Below are 21,359 nucleotides of genomic sequence, written 5' to 3'. Positions count from 1 at the left end.
GATTCCTTCCATAAGTAAATAATTGTAACCATATAGGAAATTTCATCAAATGTAATAGTTTTACGTTTCATCAGACGAGCTTAAAAGATAAACTTATTTATTGTAAATCTTTGTTTAGTTTATAGCTTTATTTATTTTGAAAATAAATTTCACTATTTTCCCTAATATCTATACAACCCCAATGATTCTGGATAATTATATTTGAACTATTCTCATCAACACTAATTTTTTAGCATCATGGATTAAAGCATCATGGATTTAGCATCCATGGATTAAAAATCAAAAGCATATCATACCTAAAATTTTCATTAACTTCTCTTAATCACAAACGTGCAATGAATTATTCTACATTTTGATTAATAGAATTTACGCAATGAAACCTAGACGGGGCCAGAAATTAAATGGAATAAAGGAAGTTGAAATTAATACTGCAGATATTAATTAAACCACGATGAATCCATATTATAGCAAAATATGAATGAAGCATATTATAGCAAAAATGCACGTGCAATTTAATAACTCTACATTTTCTAATAAAAAAAATCTCTTGCAATCACTTTTACAAAAATAAGCATTCTAGTAAGCAGAAGAAAATAACTCTATTTTCTTCTGATTGTCCAAAAACTGAATGAATAATTCTCTTCTTTCTTTCTGAAATCAAAATCGCAGACTTAGAAGATTATGTGCATAAAATTTAGTTGAGATTCAACCAATAGTTTTTGCACAGCAGATATGTAAATACTTGTTTAATTTGGTTCACACATTATGTAAAATAAATCATTGTAGTTTTTTAATTAATCTTAATTTTTTGAAAAAATGATTACAGAAATAGAATAAAAAGAAATAATCTTAAAAATAATGGGAGTTTCAATTGCCTTAGAATCAAACGAAATTAAATTTCCAAAAACTCTAAATTAACTTCCAAATATATTATGGGCATGAGTATGAAGAACTTATGAAATTAAACATGGAATGAATCAGTTTTAAAATAACAAAAGTCAAATTATTTCACAAGAAATTATTTTTCTGACCCGCAATATTTTAGATATACATATAAAATTAAAATGATTTTCCTTTCCAATTTTCGAAGTAAAAAAAAAATAAAATCGGCCTTTTTAAGAAACAAAAATTAAAGGAAAAAATTCTTTACAAAATATTTCTTTGTTAAAATCGCATTTACTGCTTCTCGTCTGCTCTACTTATTAAATATAAAATGTTAAGCAAAAAAAAAAAAAAAATGTATGCAAATGTTTTCGAAATCAGAAGCATGAACGTATAAGAAATGCTTAACATAGTATCAAAGCATATATTTATGCATATTATAGGAGCCAAATTATCTTAAAAACATTATTTTGCATGCAGCTTGCAATTCGGAAAAATAATCCATTGTGAAATGAACCGAACGCTGTCAACTTGATTAAAAAGTCTAAATTCCGAGTTACTTGCGTTACTGCAGCTGAAGCAGGAAACGAAAAGAAAACAGAGGAAAGCTGCATGAATAAATTAAATAACATATTTGAATCACGTTGTGAAGCAGATGGAATTAGGAAAGAATAACAAAATACGTCACGTATTCTTTTGGATTTACTCCAGATAGTTAATAAATCTTAGTTTCTGCATAACACGTGAAAAAAAAAGAGAGAATGGAAGATGAAATACAGATTTAAAGTTCAGCTTTTTACGTGTTTGTGAAAAGGTAAACAATTTTGTTTTTATGGTACCAAAGTTTCATTTTATTCGAAAAGGACAAAGTGAAATGATGTCCCTATAAAATTCATAAATCAGATATACAAATCAAATTTATTTTTTTGCTGATTCGGAAGAATTCAACAAGAATATGAATTTTATGATGGCAACAATCTAATTCTAATAAAAAAATACAATATTTAGTAAAACGAAAAATATAAGTGAAAAAATGTACAGTTTTTATTGTTCGATGCCTGTTTTTTTATGTCATTTTAAGAAAGAATAAAATTTTAGGATAATTAAAGTTAACAAAGCTTTTTTATACATTAACACAGTAAAATATTTATATAAAAAAGCATTAATATCAGGATTCTTTTGGAATCCTTCTGCTTTCTTTCTATTTTCGTATTGATATTATCTACTTATAAATAGTAGGTCAATTCCTTTTATTTAAAATATAGACTACATTAAATATTAACATATACACTTAATAATTTTACACATCTCAAATGAAAAAATCTGTTTAAAAGAAAGTATGCGATATAAGAAAAAATGCTAAAAAACAACTAAAATCACGTTTTACTCTAAATTTTTAATAAAATTTAATGCAACATTAACACATTTTTACATTTAAAACTCAATTTTTATTCTTTACTTCTTTTCTTTATTAATTCAAAAATATAACAAATAAATCAATTATTTACTTAAGTCTTATTTTTTTAATTAATATTATGAATATTAGTATATTTTGATATGGATAGAATTAGAGATCATAAAAAATTCCTATTATGCTTTATTTCATTTTTTTAAAAATTCAATAAAAAAGTATGCTGAATTGATTTTTTTTCATTCAATTACATTTAGTAAAACATAAACTCATTCTTAAACGATTGAAGAATCTAAGCTGCAGATATCGATGTAGTAAAATTATCATTAGATGCACAAAATAATTATAATTTCGTTTGATATCTCAAAACAATTTCATGTAAATGTCTAATTCCAAATGAGATAACTAACAACTAATTTCACATTGCAAAGGAGTTTACAAATAAGAAATATTCATCATTTATTTAAAAATGATGAAATGGCTGAGGAAATAAATATTAACCCTAACGATAATTCCACCGAATTCTCATTGTACGCATTTGGGTAAACAATGAATTGAATGAAATAAAAAAAATAATAATATTCAGGAAATGAAGATATGCTTTTCAAAGAATCAAGAGCCTTTCCAAACCAATTCAGTCAGAAAAAGTTGAGTGTTTTGCTTATTTCATTTATTTCTATTAATGTTGTCGTTTTTATATTAATACATATTAAGTAGTAATATATTACAAATGTTACTTGTAAAATTGAAGTCATTACATTAAAATATTCATTTTAAAGAAAATTTTTTTGTAAAATAAAGCTTAACTGCGGAAACTACGTGAGCCCATGGTGACGCACCACGTCGGAGCGTTCGGTCATGTGAGAGCGCTTCGATGTGAGATTATTTTAAATATATTTATTTGCATAATTTTCAATAATATATTTATTGAAACAGTGAGAAGCAAACCTTTGAAGGAGGATTAAGATCCTGTTTATTATTTAACCTTTACATAAAGAATAACAAAGTAATGTTACAATACCGTAAAAGGAAGATACCCTTGAAAGCAGCATTTTCAATGGTATCACGATGTCCAGAATCGAAAGTTCAGATATACAAAATTAAAAACCAGTATAAGACTATTAAATTAGCAAGGTATTAATTTTTATTCGTAATTTGATGCTCAAAAATATTTTTTGAGGAAATCAGAGACATCAGTCTATACATAAAAGAATAATTGAAAATAAATACAGCTAATAACACCTTCATAACATCTGGTCGCCAAGGGTGGCTATTATGACATAAATAGCTTCTGACGAATTCTAATCCTTAGCAAATAGCCTGGAGGTTATATCGCTCTTTCGTAGCAGTTTGTGGGTCGAAGAAAAGTCACTTACTTTAATATTGGATTTTGAATAGCTGCATGTTGCGGATAAATTAGTTTTTTAGTCGCGGTAGAGTCAGCCGCAAAACTTTCGAGATTCAGTTTGATTTTAAGTGTGTCCCTTAGACTAAAAATGTTTCGTATGGAAGTGATTTCTGAATTTTTTGTAAGTTAAAACTAGCGGATATGGGAAATAAAAAGTTTAAATTTACTTACTCAATTAAATTGGAATTTAAAGAAGATAAATTCGCTATTTTTACTTTCACTGTGGTGTTGCAATAAATTATTAGCAAATTATTTCGTAAAGCAATAAAAAAAACTGATATTTATATGTTAAATTTGATAATAAATTTGATTTGATTGTTTTTGTTAAAATCATTTTGATAGTGCAGATATATAAAATCAAATAAGTCATAACCAAATTATGAAATAAAAATAAATAACCAATTTTAATATAAATAAAATCTATTGTGGCTGTGTATGCATGTTCTGCATCTCTTTTTAAACAATTGGACCAAATTCAGTCAAATTTTGCTCTCTTATTATATAGACAAGAGAAAGGATAAAGTAGCATTTTCAAAATAGAAAATTAATTAAATATTAAAGCAATTAGGAAGAAACCTAAGTATTCCTTTTATAATCTTTGGACTATCATACCGCCATTTTTTTAAATTTCTTTTTTTTTTCATATGTATTTTGGCAACGATTTCGCAGATTTAAAAGTAGTGATTTAACTATGCTTCAAATCAAGCTTTAATAAAACCCTCAAACTCAATCGATCTTTCTTATTTCAGTATTTATAAACAAAATTTGCAATCGAATAACAAATATCAATAACGTAGGCAGAAAATGAATTATCAGCGGTTTTAAAAAGTCGTCTGCTTCATAATCATTCATCGTTGGCTGAATAATTCATTGATGTTCTAATTTCAACTTTAAAAAAACATTTCAGAGGATGAAAGGATATTGTATATTATAATATTTCATACAAAAGTCATTTCTAAGTTAAAAACATTATATATGAAAGGATTTTAATCCTGAGAAAGAGAGGCCATAAGAACTAGTGCCTTGAAAAATCGTAGTAAGCAACAATTTAAGGAAAAAAAATTGCCAAAAAGAAAATCGATAAAACTGTAACTTTTTAGGTTTTTCAGTAGTATAACAACCTCTCTTTTGCGTAAAGCAATAATATTCTTAGTGGCTGAATAATTCTACCAGGAATCGAACAGAATATTTCTGTAAGAATATTTCGGCTGTAGAATATTTCATCTGTAAGAATATTTCAGCATTGTTTAATTAGTTGCTCAGACTAGCATGGTATGTTGTCAGAATTTTTTTTCTATGTTAACAATTTCTTTTATTATTTTCTAAAAAATAAAAGGTAAAAGAACTCAAGTTATTTCCTTTTTTAGACAAAACACATTCGCCGAAAGGGGAGAAGTGGCATGTTTCTTAGTAAGTTTACAGACTTCTAGGTATGTATCCCCATATATTCTGAAATAATTTTTAGATATCAATAGAAATTTTAAAAAAGATGCGAACATCTAATTCAAAACATACTATTATGATGAAGTACAAAATTTACGTTTACAGTTTTATTTTTGATATCGAGCAGTTCTTGGAATCGAAGTTTATTTTTTGATAACTCATGGCAAGCTGTGCTCCCTATTGATAAACTGGGCGGAATGAGTAAAAAAGATAACATTTTGAATTTGTCTTCTAAAATAAAAATTTGATGAAAAACACAAAATAACGGAACGTATTAACAAATTACAACATATAAAATGTCACTCAAAAAATGTTTAAAAAAAATATTTCATCGACACTTTTGTTGTCACTTATATTTTAAGGGAATTCATTAAAATATTAACCAAAATATGTTATTTTGCATAATTTGCTAAACATGTACGTAACAAAGTTACACTCTTGGACTTGTCAGAACTATTTTTAAAGAACAAAGAAAAAAAATTGGCAATGGCTCATCTAATTTATCAGTTTTATAGCTTTAACATAGAAAATCGAGTGTAAACGATGAAACATTTAATTAAAATGTCATTTATTTTATTTTTTAGTTTAATACTTTAATAATAACCTTCGTGTTTATCTTCACAATTACTGTTATTATTTCACGATGAGAAATTTATTTTCTTGTCATGAATGTTACTTTTATTTTTATTAAATTGTCGGATGTCTCAAGTAATGAAAAATGAGCACATTAATTTCTGTCAAAATGCGTGCTCAGACTGTCTTTATCGGTATTTCTTGAAACTCCTATTGATCTTCACTAAGAATACTTGTTTTCCAGACAGAAGTCGATTACTAGAAGGGAAATGTTGGAAAAGGATAAATTTTGTCTCAGAAAATGTTTCAGAAAATCCATCATACCATACTTTAGTTTTTATGCTATCGTCTTTTTTTTTATTTAAAGAAAAAAGTCTGAATAATCGTTTTCCGAAGAGCTTCTGAAATTGTAGATTTTTACGAATATAGTTTTATTTTTGTTATGATTTTGTATACTTAGGTGGGGATGATTTTGAAAAATTGAAAGTAAAATTCCATAAAAATGATCGTTTTTCTCATTCTTGATAAGATATATATATCGTTACTGATAAAGTCCTTATTAATAAAATCTTTTAATTTGTCATTCTACTTTTAAATTAATTATTCATTCTTTTATGCTTAAAAAATTGGGTATTAAGATATTTATTTGTCATACATATAAAAATGAAATAGTATGCATAAATATATTGACAGTAATTCAGTGTATGTATATTGTGAGTGTCGTGATGGTCTAAAAGCAAGATTCTATGAATGAGTGATGCCATTTATTTAGTGTACATATCATCTTAGTCATAGTGCACAATAAGATTATTTAGTGCACATATGTTTTAAAGCAAAATGACTTGAAATGTATTGTTAAAAACTGTAATAAATATTCAAACAAAATGTTGGATATTTTATTCGTGATAATATCTAAAATCATTATTATGCAAAAGCGAATTTTACTTCCTTTAAAAAAATAAAATTCTAATATTTTAGTATAATTGCAATATTTGATGAAACATTGAAAATGAATTTAATTTCATTGCAGCATTGAAATATATTGTTAAAAATTATGCAAGGTGTTTCAAAAACTGTTTAAAATGTAGGAATGATTTTGGAAGTCATCATTGAAAAACTTCAAACATTGCTTAAATTAATTAATTAAAATTTTAAGGAATTCTTTTTTAAAAATTCTTTTCAAAGAAAATATTTCTACTGAATATTTGTATCATATTTAATAGCTTTAGGTTCAAATAATTTGACTTATAAAGCACCAACTCAAATTTTCTCCTACGGTATTAATTGGAATCTATATCAAAATGTCTTATTTTATTTTAAATTAAAAACAAGTATACCAGAAAAAGAATATTATTCAGCATGTCTAACTCATAAACGTAGATAAAGTTATAATACTGCTAAAAAAATTTCAATTTTATTATAAAAATTTGAATAATTAATGTTTAATGAGAAAATATAATGAATAAATTATACAAATTAAACCTTTCATTTTGCATGATAATAACATCGATGTAATCTGTAATTAATTATTGGATTTAAAAATAGTTTTGAAAAATTGACATCATAAAGAATTAAAACCCTCTCGGGTGCATTTCATTATCATTTATTTCAATTAAAATGCATCGATTTGAGCCGTCTGTAATTAAAACAGAATGACTTGTAATTAAGTGAAGCACCATTTTTAAGTTTCGATAAATTATGAATTCAAAAACATGCGCTTTTGTCGTTTAGTTAAGTATTAATTCTCATTTTCTTTAGTCAATGAAACACGTTTTTTTTTAAAATTCAAATTCTTAAATCTAGTAATTATTATTTGAATTTAGAAGGGTCATATTTTATATGATTTTAGATAAATTTAAGAGTTAAATTTTAACTTCGATTAAATATATTAATGTTTCGTTAAAATGGGGGCATTTTCCATAATGCATTATTTATTAAAGAGATTCTTATAATAGATTAATATTAATTTCTTTTCGTATAATATAAAAATAATTTCCTTTCGGATAAGTTTTAAAACAATTCCTTCGAACAGTAAGTTATTTGAAATTGTTAATAGTAACAACATTCAAAACAACTGCATCATTTTACGATAAATTATTTAAAAAAAGTCTTGCTAATTATTGTTATTCTAATATTTTAATGTAATAATATATCATTTAATTATCTGCAACTAGCTGATATACCAAGCGTTGTTTGTATTTAAAATACTTAAAAATATTTTCATTACCAGAAACGTTTTTTCTTATTAACAAGTTTATAACAATTCTACCAGACGATTTATAAAAGCTGACGATAGCTAATTTTCTCCGTAATTAATTCATATTTCTTATATAAGCATTTCAAATTTTGTACACAAATTCGGAAATGTGTAAAAAAAAATTTTTACAACTGATATATTCAAGTGAATTGATAAGAACATACTCGTTAATTAGCGAATTAGTGCGAAATAAAATGAGAAAAAGTAATTAATATGATTTATGCATTCAGTTACCGCATGAACTTTAAAAGTTCTTTAGAAATGGCGAAAATCGACTGATTTTCATTAATTATAATATTTTTAAAAAAACTTCTTGGTCTGTTTATTACTATATTAGTTTAAGTTCTTTAAAATACTTGAATGTATGACTTCAAATTCTTAAAAACAATACATTTGTTTAATTAAAATTGATTGCCAGTGCTATATTTAATATTCAAACAATATTTTACCGCTGAATTGTAACAGATAAATGTATCTAAAAATACAGTAAGTTTTTAAGTCTAAAAATATAACTAAGTCCTTAATAAACTCCAAATAAATAAACTCCAAAACTAGAATATTATTTTTGAATTAAGAACGAATATTAAAAAAAAGAAGAAAAAAAAGAAGATAATGAAAATACTGACTTAAAATGTTCCATAACATTTGTAATAATGTCTCATAAATTCAAAATTCATCTTCAACATTCAAGTTTAAAAACAGAAATTGTTTTCTTAAGAAGTTGTCAAGATTTTTCAGAGTATAATATAAACTACTGCATTTTGCTACAAAAAAAATAGTATGTTTCTAACACTTTTGTTATGTATGCATTTTTTGCATTATTTCATTTCTAAGAACTCATAATTACTAACATTTCCTATTTTCTCAAAATCCTTTTTTTTTTCGATATTATTTTGATACTGAAAATAGTTTAATCTAAAATAAATTTTTAAAAAATCAAACAGAAATATCAAACATGTTTTCTTATAAAAAATCATATTAATACTTTTATATAGTTTTCTTTACTATCGAATTAAATGGCTGCTGATTTAAAAGAATATAGTAGTGTTAATTGAATTAAGAGTGCACGGAAAATTTGAATCTGTGATCAGACTTTTCACTGAAAAATATAATTAAGCTTAGGCCACACAGTTATGATTTAAATTGCTTTAAGTTGTTTAATTATGAAAGCTAATAATTTGGAATAATTATCTCAAAGCCATTTACTTGCCTACTGCTCCTGTTTACTAACACTTTTCCTATTATTCTGTTTGTTATCTCTCTGCTAAAAATAAACGAGTCTGTCAGTACATAAAAGATTTAAAAAATTTATCAAACTAGCAAAGCAATAAATAGCAGTTAAGTTCTAAATATATCTCTAGAGATACAGCATATATTTTATCATGTGAGAATATGATGTTGTTTTGGTTAGATTTTGAAGCTCGAAATGCGTAGGCAATGAATATTTAAGCTTGAAATCACGTCAGCAATAAATAAAACATAAATGGCAATTTTCATCATCATCTTTTAATCGCACATATTTTTTTACCTGCTTTTACCAGTATTACATTATTTTTATGTATGCTTCTTTGAAAGTAGATGCGTTTTTAAAAAGTTGACCTGCTTTTACCAGAATTGCTTTATTATTACGTATGTTTTGACAGCAGATGCGTTTTTAAAATGTTGACGTAGAACTATGACATCATAGATGTTATTTCATATGTATATAGATAGATAGAGAGAGAGAGAGAGAGACCGATAGAGAAGTTTCACGATTGTTTCAAACTAGTTTAAACTAGTTAATGACTTAAATTCATTAAGACAAATAATGACTTAAAAAATAACAATGTTCTCACATAATAACTTGAAATTTGCGCTCGCAGATTTCAATTTAATTTTTCTCCAGTTTTTTTCTTAATTCTCTTCATTTTAAATGTTTATTTCAGTCACACAAAGTAAAAATATTAGCCACACATGTACAAAGCACGCACATTTGCATGCTTTCAATGCATTTCGAAACTTAACTAATGCCAAAAGTGTTATTTGAAAATTTCACGAAGTAGGGCTTTATAGTCATTAAGCAGAACTCCACGTTTCAATATAACAACCTCAAACATTTATTTACTTTTAATAAGAAGTAAATAAATTTTCAAACGTTCTCTCCAAGAACTTAAAGTGTGTATTAAAACGAACATTTGTTAGAAGTTCGTTTACCAAAAATGAGATTCTGAAATCATTTTCTAGCTTATCGTCAGACGATTACCAACCGATTACAAGCTTTCAAATATTCAACGATATGATATACTTTTATGAACAAACTCTATGGTAGTTATTAAAGTCAATTGCACTCACGTGGCAATAACAGAAATTTTTATGCATTATTTGTATGATGGGGCTCATGAGCAGAAAATGTTGGAGATGTTTCTTTTTTTAATTATTATTATTCTTTATGGTGCCTTATTAAGATCAAAGAGATTGAAAAATGACTATTAAAAATATATTTGGACCGTAATTTATTTATTTTTATTCTGTAGGGGCGTCTGTTAGAAAAGTATATAAAAGTGAAATGGTTTGGGAAAATTTTTCTTCTTTTTCTTCTGTTTTGATGTAAAATAAAAATATCTACGGAAGTTTTCTTTCTTGTATGGCTATTTAAGTTATTTTAAGTTATTTAAATACAAGAAAGATGTTTTTTTTTAATTATTTAAATATAATATTTGCCAAAAACATTTAGTTGATATTTTATTATTGAAAACATTTATTCAGAATTAAAAATGTTTTATTTGTTTAGCAATTAAATATTTCACACAAACATTCTTTCGAAGATGGCTTATTTTTCTACAAGTAAAATAATGCACAAAAAACAAATTCTTGTTAATGTATTGTTTGCCAATAGATTCTAAAATCCAACGCGCTTTAGCGCATGCGTTAGGATGAGTTTAATTTGATAAAATAGGGGTAAGAGGAAAGGAGAAGATGTTTGCATTTAACAACAAAATAAATTCTGGAAATGTGCACATCCTTCAGAGTGTCACCTCTTAATGAGATAAAATCGTCGAAAAGTGGTCATCTCAGAATATTGAAACGAATAGTATTTTTGGATTTCCATTTTAAAAACTCATTTAATTTTCTTGGCTAATAAAAGATGCAGATGAACAATTTTACAATTTTCCCAATTACTTTTCTTGCAGGATTTAACTGAAGATTAGAGATATATAATCTTTGTGTTTTATTATCCTATTTTTATATTACTGTTTGTTTGTTTTTCGTTTTTTTTCCCTTTAATTTATATGTAAAAACTTTCCCCTTTTAAGAAATAAAACAAGGTCATTACTTTATAGGTTTAGAGATAAATTTAATTCGTCAGCATTCGATTTCAACTCAACATACAAGGGGTATTCAAATGAAAAGGTACGAAATGTCGTAATGCGTACGAGATGCGATTCTACTCCATGATAACGCGCGTTCACACATCTCCAGGGTCACATACGCGCAACTGGTCAAGTTTAAGTGAGAGCAGCTCAACCATCCACCTTACAGCCCGAACAGGTGACCCTGCGATTTTCATGTGTTTGGTCCCCCTGTAAAAACATCTGAAAGGGAAGCGGTTTAATTCGGACGGCGAGCTCAAGGACGCTGTGAAGGACTGGGTCTCGTCACGGCCACAGGGATTCTGGAAACAAGGAGTCCTTCGGCTCGTTAATCAATGGGATCGTTGTGCTCAGGCCTATGGTGTATTCTTTGAATAAAGTCTTCAATTATACCCACAGTGTCGTTTAGTACCTTCTCATTTGAACACCCTTTGCATATAACGGCAATTTTAAATGCTCATACAGATAAAATTATTTAATTTTACGATAGTGAGAGACTGCCTTCTCATGCAATTGGAAAAGAAACATTAAAAAAATCAAATATCAATGAAAGTGAAAATTCGAGAGAAAGAAAGCCATGAATTCCAATTATATTCATATAGAAAAAGTGAAATTTTACTCTTGCTTCATTTAGATATTGGTTTGAGTGTCAATATCTATGTCATTTCCTTGAACCAGAGCAAGTGTTAAGAAAGGAACCTTGCAAAATCCTAGAAAAGTTATCTAAAGAACGCTTTAAATTCGGTAGCAGAATCCGCTTAGAACTAAAACTAGGATACTTTCTGAAAGAATATGAGCAGTTTCGAATTAGCCATAAAGTATTTGTATGTAATAGTTCGAGGTTTGCTATCGCTTATGGAGAAACGTGTTTTTCTTTATTGTTGAAGGCTGATAATTAGATTAAGATGACTCTTGAATTGATTGAAGAAGCATCTAGACAGCTTTTGGTTGTGACGTTATGTTACTAAACTGACATGAATCTTCTTTGTGTGAAGAAGATTTATCTCAGAAAATCAAATAATTTCTATCTGAGGCTTACATTTCATACATTTGATATTATTCTAAGAAATCTTGATTCGATCAAAGAAGTTTTTAGACAGTTTGAGGTAATTATCTTTCCCACTACTTTGGTGACCATTATCATTCTCATTCTTTAGGATAGTTGGAATTTTATTCTTCAGAATTAGAATTTTCTTATTCTATTCACTAAGGGTTTAATTAAATATATAAAATTATATAATGAAGCTTTTAAGAACTCGATGAAGTTGCATATTGTAACAAAACTTGTTCTAACTTGACGCGGACTGAATGGCTCAATGGTGGAATGCTATGAACTGAAAGTGACAGTTCGCAAGCTCGTATCTGACTATAGATAAGTTGCCTAAAAATTGTTTTGTTATCGATTTACTTTCTGTTATTTCCCGTTTGTTCTAGAATGTTCTAATAATTTCTGTATCATTCTAAATCTGGAATATTCGAGTCATTTTGTCTTGTGAATAAAAACAGATGTAAAGTTTAGTTCTTTGAATAAAGTCTCGAGTTGAGATTAGAGAGTGATATCATTGATTTCAGTCAGCACACGGTTTGAGTATGCTAACTTCATTTACACCACAATATTAATGATTATGTAATACTATATTCCTTCAAACTAAGTTAATATTATTGTATTTGCATATTTACAGAATTCATTTTTAATTCAAAGCCACTTGATTCATTGTTTTCTTAAACTTTTACATTAAATTAAAACAAAATGTCAAATAATAAACAAACTGTCCATTTTATAACAAATAAAAGATGCTTATTTTTATTCACGCTTCTTAAGTTTGTCAGTTAAAATCAGTCTAAAGTATCTTCAAAGGTTAAAGGTCCTTTCTTTGAATGTTTTCTTTCTCGATACCAGTGAAAGTTATTTTATTTTATTATATTTTATTTATCCATTTATGATCTTCATGCTCAAGAGATTTCAGATTTCTTTACTCGATCAACAATACACACGGAAGACTTAGAAGAAACTTTCTTTCACAAAACAATTCTGTTGAAATCGTCCATCGCTTTCAACGCTGTCTTCTGTTTCCACTTAACGAAGCCATTGATTCTTCTATTCAAAGAATGAAAAAATTCTTTCTTTTTCAAGTTATGTCTACTTTTCTCAAGGCACTTCTCCGATACTTTCTGTATATCTCTTAAACCTGGATTCTCTTTTTGATGAACTAAAACAATTACCAGGATAGACATCTCTAAATTACGTAACAAATAAAATATTTTCTAAATTAAATGTTGGACGGGACAACTTGAAAAAAAATATTTTCAGTTACTAACATATTTTTTTTGCTTTTACTTTTATTTCATGTTTTTATGGTCTATAAATTCCACATCTAGATATTGCCAAATACTGATATTTTAACAGCACATGGGATATTATAGGCGCATCAATCAGATTCTTTTTCTAGCTGCCTGTATTCTTATGAAAACTATATTTTTGATACTGAAACAATTATATAAGATATCTGCTCTAATTATTTAAAAGACATGCTTATACTTCAAATTGGGAAAATGCTATAAATTACGAAAATAATTATATTTTTTTCATATTTGAGTTAATAAATTTACTTTTTAAATAATTACAAAGCCTAAAAATTTGGAGAATCTTCGAATGCTATGAAATCTATTTAACAAAATATCTGTGTCCTCCTAATATCTTTTAATGTAATTTCTACCTCCCTAAGACTAAAACCTACAAAATTATGAAGCTTTTCCTTCCCTTTTGAGGCTAATTATTTTAAACTAACCAATAACCACTTCGTGCAAAGAACGCTTATTGATTCGCAGTAACACCTTCGGAAGACAATATTGTCTGTCAATTGCTAAGTCTAAAAATTTGAGTCTTCGAATGCTGTGAAACCTATTTAATAAAATTTTTTACCTTCTAATATCTTTTAATGCAAATTCTACCTCCCTTAGACTGCAACTGACAGAATTTTACGCTTTTCCATTCTTTTTGAGACCAATTATTTTAAAACAATCAACAAACACTTCTTACAAGCACCGCTTATTGATTGGGAGTATTGTCTTCAGACGACTCATTGTCAGTCAATAAGCGGTATAAGTTCATCTATTTACAAAATTCTCAGAAATATGTTTATTTCTAAGTTTAAAGGTTTTTATCGCAAATTTAGATGGAAATTTCTTTTAAATATGCGCATTCATTGAACAGAAGAAAAAAAACTATTGTATGTAAATATTTGTCTAGAAGTACATCATTCAATCATGATGAATTTTTCATCATGAATTCATCAAGAATTTTTTTCTAACCACACATATTGTCATTCTCCGTTACTGACTGGCAGTTGCAATTTTGAATTTACAGGCATAGGAAGAGAAAAATTAGACAAAGATTGTGTAATGTGTCTCGGAGAAGAAATGCAATGCCAAACAAGAAAATAAAATGCTTTGCTAGCATTTTTTTTTTGTTTTTTGCTTATTAATTTTTCTTAAAAAATGGCATATTTCAGCTATAAGAAATGTTTGAAATTCTTAGATTTATATTGTATGTAATCGTAATGCAGCTATACGAGTTTGCACGTAATATTAGATTTTTAACTTTGTGAATTGTTAACAAAGTGAATGGCTAAGTTGTTTAACTTTGTATGAACATCTAAGTCAAGAAGATTTGTTAATATCTGAAACCATGTATTATGTGAGCATTTTTTAATTTAATAAAAATTGCTAAAATAATTATTATTTTCTAAATCCAGGCATTTTAACAACTTTTTATGGGTAAGATCCTTAAAATGCCCAAAGAAAAATATTCTAAGAAAAGCCTGAGAGTCAAGTGGCTGGGAAAAAGTCAGTCAAGGAATAAGTCATTCTGAGATGATGAAGGTCTGAATTCAAAAAGTAGCAATTTGAAATCAATCAATTTTCCTTTGATTATCTGTGTAAATTTTAGAGACAGAAATCTTAAATTTTGTCTCTGTGTAGAGGAAGGATATCGAAACATTTTATTAACTGATACTTTTACTTTGTGAGGACCGCATAAAAATTTTAAACTTTTTATTAAGAGTCTCCTCAGAACCTTCTCCTATTCATTACTCATAACATTATACATTACTTACACAATTATCCATTTGATTTAATAAAATTTTGTAATTAGTGATCTATGTATAAATGCGATATTTAGAAAATAAATTTTATTACAATATTTAAGAATATTTCTATTTTACATTTTTTTTTTTATTTAGCAGATACCAATTTTTGAGATGATATAATTTCAGATTAACCCTTTCTAGGGCCGTGGGAAGTATGCTTCCCACCAAATTTATCAATCCTTGTATGAAATTATGTAGGTTGGCATCAGTTCTGATAAATTTTTTTAGTAAGTCAGAAACTTAGATGCTTCAGTTCTTTATCTCAGACAAAATGATGTGTCTTGATTTGTTACATAATTATTAAATAACCAAATTAATTAATTAATCAAATTAAATTTATCTAATAAATTAAATGAATCCCTTTCCTTATTCTAATTTCAAGCCTAAAAATATTTTAACATAATATGACTAGAAAAAAATGGTCCTTTAAAGGGTTAACTAATTGTTTCAGAATGTAATATTTTGAACTCAAAGACCTCTACTACATTATATTTAAAAATAGATTGATTTAATAGTGGTACTTGCTTATTTTTTCCATTCCTTCCAGATTTACGTGGTAATTCTCAGATTACACCTAAATCGCCAAGCTAATGGAGTTATTAGGCGAATATCAGATTACGCCAAGATCATTCAACTTTATTATATGTAACAAGCCAAGATTATGCCAAAATGATTGGCGACAATTTGCATTATTTTTGGGCAACAAGTAAAATAAGTACCATACTTTTAAATATAAAAAAATGAGCAACTCACACTGGGAATTCTCCCCTAAACATTAATATGTTAAAATCTTGGATAAAGAAAACCGAAAAATCTATGAAAACGTTATATGTACAAAGAAACATATGTGATTATTTGAAATATTAAATAAAATTTTACTCTTTGGTAATTTGAACCAAATAAGATTCAATATACCGACAAACGTCTTTTCAACAATAATAGAAGAAATAAGAGATTATGTTATGATTTCTTTTTTTTTTAGAACTTCAAGTAAACCATTATGTGGCCTGTCTTTGCTTCATTTCAAATGGCAACAAATAATCGAGAATTAGGTTTATCCATTTCAACAAAACTTTATTTATTCAAAATGTACTTTATTCTAGCTATATTGATATACTAGAAAATTATTCAAATTCCAATTCTGTAATTGTTCCAAAACAATTAAACATCTAATCCATTTCTAAAAGACACAACATGATTGAGCCTAAACTACACAAGCAAATTAAATATCAGTTATTTCTAACACATAATCCCTAGAGAATTATCACTATGAAACTCAGCATAACTTCCTCGCCATTTCAACGCCACTAATGTCGGAGATTATTTATTCCACGCCTCTTTAAAGCAGCAGAACCGATTGCACCCGACTGTTTGGGCATTTGGCATTTCAATCCTAAATTTGAATGCCGAGGATATACATAAACCATGACAGTCAAGAGTGATGTAAACGACTTTAATATATTCGCTGATGGTCGGAAATTGGCGGAATAAACATTTCAATCGCCATGCATAATCGACGTTGATGAAGTTAGCACTGAGTAGCAAATCCTCCATTCGCCAAATACGCCAAATATGGAAATCATCTAGTTCAAAGCATCGAACATATAATCTGAAGGAACTGTGTGAATGGTGCAAGATATATTTGATGAAGATAACGCAGACGATTATCGAAAACTGGATACCCTGGGGATCGAAATACGGGAAGAACGTATCGTGTTCGAGGACTGGTAAGTTAATAATTTTCCTGCGAATGAAGTGAATTTCAAATTCAATCTTAAATCGTTCGAAATAATCAGATTTTTCATGATATATCGATGCCATAAATATTTTGAATGCTGATCTATGATGCAGAACAACATAATCAAATCAACATGTAATGTTCTTTTATCTAATGGCTGTTTTGTCAAAATATTTAGTTTAATGGTATTTTCATAAGCATAAAAAATAATTCATAATAATTCTTTTTTAAATGTCATATAATAATGTCACACATACATGCAACTGATTATGTGTACTTCAAACGAAAAAAAAAACACATTTTATTTATTTTTCAACCAAGCAATGAATTATACCTGGTGTGTGTGTGTGTGTGTGTGTGTGTGTGTGTGTGTGTGTGTGTGTGTGTGTGTGTGTGTGTGTGTGTGTGTGTGCGTGCGTGCGTGCGTGCGTGCGTGCGTGCGTGCGTGCGTGCGTGCGTGCGTGCGTGTTAAATATTTAACAGTTAAAATATATATTTGAATTCATTCATGTCATTCACAAAATAATTTGTTACCACTTACGAATAGTAGACAATTTCATGTCTAGATTCCTTTTTGTTTTACTCATAAATTATTAATAATATAATGCGCAATATTTTAATTTTGAAATCCCCCAAGCATTTCATGTGATGAATTAGTAAGTTACAGCATTATGTAAGGTAAGAGAGATAGTAGATAATATTGACGAGTTACAATTACCATCCAAATATCACGCCTTGTGACCTGAATCATAACAGAATTTCATGCACGCAATAAAGAGAACAAGTACAATGATATTAAATGTTTATCACTATTTGGTGTTTAAAAATACTTGCTAAGGGATCCATGAATATAAAATTATAAATATAAAATTTACTTAAAATCCATTCACAATCAATATTTTAGTGAATTGCCTCAGATGTTTAGTCTACATATTTAAAATAATTTTAAAAAAATCAAAAGTTCCACATATTTCACAAATGGCCCCCTTCCTTTCACACTAAGATTACAAGAGAAATCTCGAAACACTACATTATTAAACAATCTTATGAGGAGGAGGAGGGAGGGGGAGGAGAAATCTAATGCATTTTCGTCACTTTTTATTTCATACGAAAATTGATAATTCTTAGATAATCCATTAATGATTTTTTTAAACTACTCCTACTTATTTCCGTGGGAAGTTAGGAAAATAATACTTCACTATACATTTGTATGAGAAAGAAGACTCTAGAAGCCCCTCCTCCAACTCCAGTTGCTGTACATATTCCACCAATTATTTTATTTCATTTGAAAGCATAAAACGTTTAGATACATCATAAATGGTCATCTGTTCCTCTTCCCCCTTCCGTTTTCGAGAGATAACGTCAAACTTCCCTATGACTATAATAATTTTGATACAGCTCCTAGGCTAAACAACCAGATCTATTTCGTCAATTAATTTTGCGTGCCTAGCATACTAATAATATTGCTCGAGTTCATTTTGCGGACATAATTTCAAATAAAACTTTTGCTTGGTAAACTTGTAGTTTATCTAAATTAGTTGACTTAATCAAACAGATACTAATAATATTGTGGCGGAAAATTCGGCCATTTGGTATACTGCAAAAAGTCCACCATGGTGATTAATTCATAATGGAAATTAATTTTATAATAAAACGCAAATATCAAGATACAGCCCAAGGGGACAGAAAAGAAATTTGCAGAAATCAACAAATTGTCATTAAACAATCACAAAAACACCCAACTTCAAAGAGAATTCACTAGAAATCAGCATTCTAAAAAGAAAATTATCTAGTCTACACCTTCTTTTAACTCGACTGTCTCTCGGCTTTTTACAGCCACAAGTGACAGGAGATAGAATGTTCTAGAACAAATGCTAGAACTCGAGTCCTAATAAAGATATTGCCGAAATTCCCAAATATTCGGCATTTATTTCTGCTACCAAATAGACAAATTCTAGCTAAGGCCGAGCATCAATAATTGACAACAATTCTGCATTCGTTAGAGGTATTTCTTACTAGGAGAATACGACTCAAGGAAGCAATATCACACATTTATAACAATTTGGTGAGTGAACATACTGTCACCGATGGTTATCCTCTTGCTGATTAAAGTATAACTGTAATGCATATTCGAAATTATTTTTCACCACGCATAATTTTAATGAAATTTTTCATATATATGGACAGCAAAGTAATCGGATGTAGTCTTTTTTAAAAGCATAGTCTCTCGGATTTCGTTTTACGAAATCCTATATAATAGTAATTAGGTAGAAAATCAAAATAGTAAAATTCTAATAAATAAATTAAACTCTCATTGTTGAATATATGAAAGTTTTTTTTTTATAAATAGAGGAGTTGAATTATAGGAATCGACAAAACACACCCGCCGAAAATAATTACATTTTCTTCGAGAATTTTAAAATCCCTTACATAGATAAAATTAAATATTTAATATCTGAAAAACATTTACACAAATATTGTTATTCAGAAGATGTTTGAATGAGTGAAAATAATTAAAATGAATGCGATGAGAAAGGATAAGCTCCTAATTCTTGTACGAAATTTTCAATTTTAACAGTAACTTATTTATACCTTTTAAAGTATTACCTTCCTCAACGTCTATTCTCTTTTATTCAGAGATTTTTGGGTTGTTTCAATAAAGCTTTGGTAAAATATAATGCGAATTTATTTGGGTTTTTTTTTCGATTTCATTTTTATATTAATCATTTATTTCTATTTAAAAAATTCAAAAAAAACAAATCATATTACGTTTATTAAAGGTGAAATATACAACCCAAGATCTTTAATAAAATTCAAATGAAAAGTAACGTTTAATTATTAGATAGAAACTAATTTGGATAAAATTAGATTTTATTTTTTAAATTACCCTATCATTAAGATGGCAATTTAGCAATCTTTTGGTTGGAAAAAATGATTTTATTATTCAGTATTAACCAGATTGGTGGAAAAAAAATTACCACTTAGCTTAGGGCAAATTATATTTTCAGTTTGTCAGTTTTTTTGGGAAAATTTATCTTTGGAATCATAATTATGTTGAATTAAAGAAAAAATATTTTGTTAAAATAATAATTTTTAAGCAGTAATTTATGTAAACGAAAGCTATAATTCAAATATATTAATATAAAATAACATTCTAAGGACAATTAAATTCTATTTCATACATTAATTCGTATATAATCATTTGTAATTTATCTGTAAAAACATTAAATTTCATTACGAACTTACGCGCTCCAACCCTATAATATAGTTTTAAAAATAATATTCTAAGTTCATGAAAATACACTATTCTATTATTTTTGTCTTTATAGTTTTTTATTCAATTTTTATATTTCTTATATATTTTCATTTCATACACTAGAATTTGTAAACCTATGTTCATATTGTAAACCTATTTCTAATTTTGAAACATTCGTTACTTTTATACAAGTTGATCCACTTAAAATATTAATCGCAAATTGCAGAATCATATTTCAAAATGATTTAATGAATACAACTTCATTTATTCTTGAATTATTCTTTTAATTTTATAATTAGAATTGATTCATTTTAATACTGTCCTGCTTCAATAAGGATTTTAAAACTGTATTGTGTTTGTATACTGAGTATTAAACTAAGTTAAATCACACTTTATGAACCTTTTTTACTTTATCATATGCAAAGTATGGAGAGGTACTATAATTGCCTCACACACAAAAAGAATTTAACTCGAAATTTTGGTGAATCTTCACACTTCAGACTTTTATGAATTCATAAATCCGAAAAACGCATTTTTGAAATTATGTCTTCTGTCTGCCTGTGAACACGATAACTCAAAAATACTTTCACCTAGGTAGTTGAAATTTTGTATACGGCCTATACATTAAATTTATAGTTTCCCATCAATTATTGAATGAAATGAGCTTTAAGAAAGTCTATCTACCCGTTTATATAAGCACAAATGGCCACAGCAAGTACAAAACGTAAGGAACCAGATAGATAAAATTGGAAACACAAGTTTTGCATCTGCAATATCCCGATTAAATTTGGAACCAAATCAGTCAAAGGACTGCCAGATTTAGTCTATATTTTCTCAAGCATGTAAATACGATGATTCAAAAATGCAATGATTTCATAAATGAAATTTGGTAT

The 21,359-nt window shown here is 27.5% G+C and overlaps 1 long non-coding RNA gene across 1 annotated transcript in view; it reads left to right on the top strand.

Annotated features, from left to right (window-relative positions):
• The first annotated feature begins 1,590 nt into the window (after positions 1-1,590).
• LOC129965483 (uncharacterized) overlaps positions 1,591-21,359 on the top strand; it is a 39,619-nt gene continuing 19,850 nt past the window's right edge. The window contains exons 1-2 of the long non-coding RNA XR_008784219.1: positions 1,591-1,696; positions 5,069-5,131. This is a non-coding gene — a long non-coding RNA (uncharacterized LOC129965483). The remainder of the gene's footprint in view (positions 1,697-5,068; positions 5,132-21,359) is intronic.

The sequence above is a fragment of the Argiope bruennichi genome, chromosome 4 (genome assembly GCF_947563725.1).
Source record: "Argiope bruennichi chromosome 4, qqArgBrue1.1, whole genome shotgun sequence".
In the NCBI taxonomy this organism is placed as follows: domain Eukaryota; kingdom Metazoa; phylum Arthropoda; class Arachnida; order Araneae; family Araneidae; genus Argiope; species Argiope bruennichi.
Note: the sequence above shows the minus strand (reverse complement) of the source record. Positions and strands in the feature narration are given on the sequence as shown.